The sequence below is a fragment of the Otolemur garnettii genome, unplaced genomic scaffold, assembly GCF_000181295.1.
Source record: "Otolemur garnettii isolate 467f Iridium unplaced genomic scaffold, OtoGar3 scaffold00229, whole genome shotgun sequence".
Classification (NCBI taxonomy): domain Eukaryota; kingdom Metazoa; phylum Chordata; class Mammalia; order Primates; family Galagidae; genus Otolemur; species Otolemur garnettii.
Window position 1 is genome coordinate 69943 of NW_003852624.1, and position 2992 is coordinate 72934.

Below are 2992 nucleotides of genomic sequence, written 5' to 3' on the forward strand. Positions count from 1 at the left end.
GTCATAGCTCACAGCAACCCTCAACCCATGGGCTTAAGTGATTCTTTTGCCTCACCCTCCCAAGTAGCTGGGACTACAGGTGCCAGCCACAATGCCTGGCTGTTTTTAGAGCCAGGGTCTCGTTCTTACAGGCTGGTCTCAAACTCAAGAGCTCAGGCAATCCACTTGCCTCGGCTTCCCAGGGTGCTGGGATTACAGGTGTGATCCACCACACCCAGTTGCCCAGGAGTTTGAGATTGCTGTGAGCCTGATGTCATGGCACTCTACTGGGGGAAGAAAGTGAGAGTCTGTTTCAAAAAAAAAAAAAAAGGTATTATTAGGTATCATGAAACATGAAACTCTAGCAGTTATCTTCAATCTTTGAGATTTCTTTCAGTGGTACATTTCCCTTTGGAATATAAACAGTTTATATTCATACTAAATTTGTTATAATTATATTGAGTTGTTTAAATATATAACAAAAATGGTCACTGTACAGTTTTAGAGAACAGGACAGTCAGTTCAATTTATGGTACCTGAGATCATTGGGGATTAGTGTTTTTAGTTTTCTTCTAATTCCTTTACAGTTTATATTAATAGTTTTCTATTAATTGTCTTTGTCTTTGTGTCATTGTCTTTACCACATTTTTATTTTCCTTTTTTTGAGACAGAGTCTCACTTTGTTGCACTGGGTAGAGTGCTGTGGAATCATAGCTCACAGCAACTTCAAACCCACGGGCTCAAGCAATCTTCTTGCTACAGCTTCCCAAGTAGATGGGACTGTCGGCACTTGCCATAATGCCTGCCGGCTAGTTTTTCTATTTTTAGTAGAGACAGAGTCTTGCTCTGGCTCAGGGTTGTCTAGAACTCCTGAGCTCAAGTGACCCACCCGCTTTGGCGTCCCAGAGTGCTAGGATTACAGGCATGAGTCACTGTACCTATCAGCACCACATTTTTCTTGTAGTGAACAATTACTAGGCTAATTTTTTAATTAGCCTTTTAGAAAAAAGCTACGTAATTATGCCATATTTTTTTCTTCTTTAACTAAAATCTACTCATTTGTATAAATTTTCTTAGCATATCTAACCAGCAAGATATATGAGTAATGGGATATTTAATTTTTCTGATCCTTATGGGTTTCCTCCACAAGGAATTTATTTTTATGGTTTGTTTTAATTTATTGATGTAAGTTGATCTTTTGAATCTTATGACTTACGACTTATAGTAATAGAAATAAAAATAGTAGTAGAAAAGCTCATCATAACATAAGATTCCTAATGGCTGACCTCGTTGCTTCATTGTTCCATTGCTCTGTAAACTTAGACTGAGATCATAAATTTGGGTTCTGTTTATAACCTAATCCAGATTGTTAGCACAGGTCAAACTGATAGAGCGTTTAGTTCTTTGCTGTTCTCTGTTATAGTTGTTTCTACATGGCAGGAAGTCTATACTTACAGAAAGAGGCATTATTATTAAGTGAGAAGGATATTACTTTATGGAAATCATGTAAAGCAGTCATGCACATTAAAATGTGCCACAGGGCTAAAACAATTTAGTGTAGGATTATAGGAGTTAGGTTGTACCTTAAATAATTTAAATAATAGTTACCTATTTATTCTATTTTTCCTGGGTCCATGAATTCCTGTTTGTAACTGATGCTGGAAGTCACTTGTTTTTAGACTTTGTGAAATGAGACATTCATTTTTAGGGTTTGTGAAAGACTGGACAGTTTAAGAGAAGTCAAACTAACCTTAGAAAGTATCTTGGGACTAGCTTCAGGAGTGTGCTGGGTGGGATACTGATTTGGGAATGTCAGAGTGTCACAACAGTGCCATAAGTAGAGTTAAGAAAATATGATCTATGGGTTATTTAGTTGCAAAAGAAAAAAAAACATATTAGCTTAAACAAAAAATTGATTTGTTTCATACAATAAGAAATATGAGCAAGGAGCATAGTCCCCGATTGGTACAGAACTCAGTAATTTTACCAAGGTGTTAAAATTTCTGGGTTTGGATGTGAAAAGCAAAGGAGGGCTAAAAGAAACATGCCAGGTTTTTTTTTTTTTTTTTTTTTAAGAGACAGAGTTGCACTTTATCCCCCTTGGTAGAGTACTATGGCGTCACAGCTCACAGCAACCTCTAACTCCTGGGCTCAAGTGATTCTCTTGCCTCAGCCTCCTGAGTAGCTGGGACAATAGGCGCCTGCCACAATGCCTGGCTATTTTTTTGTTGCAATTTGGCTGGGGCCAGGTTCGAAACCACCACCCTTGGTATATGGGGCTGGCACCCTACCCACTGAGCCATGGCACTGCCCCAAACCTACCAGTTTTTGAAAAGCTTTCCTAGAAACACTATCTAGAGATGGCCCTTCTTGCATTTCACTGGCCAGAACTGGGTCACATGACTAGCCTTATTTTTGGAGGACTCGTAGCTTTCTAGTTCTGCTCTTGGGTAGAGGTAGCGAGGGAAGGTGTTTGAGTAGCCAATCTAATGGTAATACTACAATATCACTGTTTTTTTTTTTTTTTTTCTGTGTAGAAACACTGATAATACCATACCATATAGCCACTTGCTTAGATTGAAGTTTTTTTTTTTTTAAAAAACAGATAGATGGGTCGGTGCCTATAGCTCAGTGGCTCAGGTGCTGGCCATATGCACTGGGGCTGGTGGGTTCCAACCCAGCCTGGGGCCTGGCAAACAACAATGACAACTACAACAAAAAAATAGCCAGGTGTTGTGGTGGGACCCTATAGTCCCAGCTACTTGGGAGGCTGAGGCAAGAGAATCGGTTAAGTCCAAGAGTTCGAGCTTGCTGTGAGTTGTGACACCATAGCACTCTACCAAGGGGGATAAAGTGAGACTTTGTCTCTAAAAAAAAAAAAAAAAAAAAAAAAAAGTTAACATTAGGTAAGAAGATAGAAAAACGTTACATTTCTTTACAAAGAAATGGTATGTTCTATTTTTTGTATTCCCAAGTTCAAATTAAAAACAAACAAATAAATAATGCTAGGAGT

The 2992-nt window shown here is 38.6% G+C and overlaps 1 protein-coding gene across 3 annotated transcripts in view; it reads left to right on the plus strand.

Annotated features, from left to right (window-relative positions):
• The window catches only part of RPS6KC1 (ribosomal protein S6 kinase C1), a 196358-nt gene that overhangs the window by 51393 nt on the left and 141973 nt on the right, over nt 1–2992 (plus strand). The gene's annotated exons all lie outside the window — the stretch shown is intronic.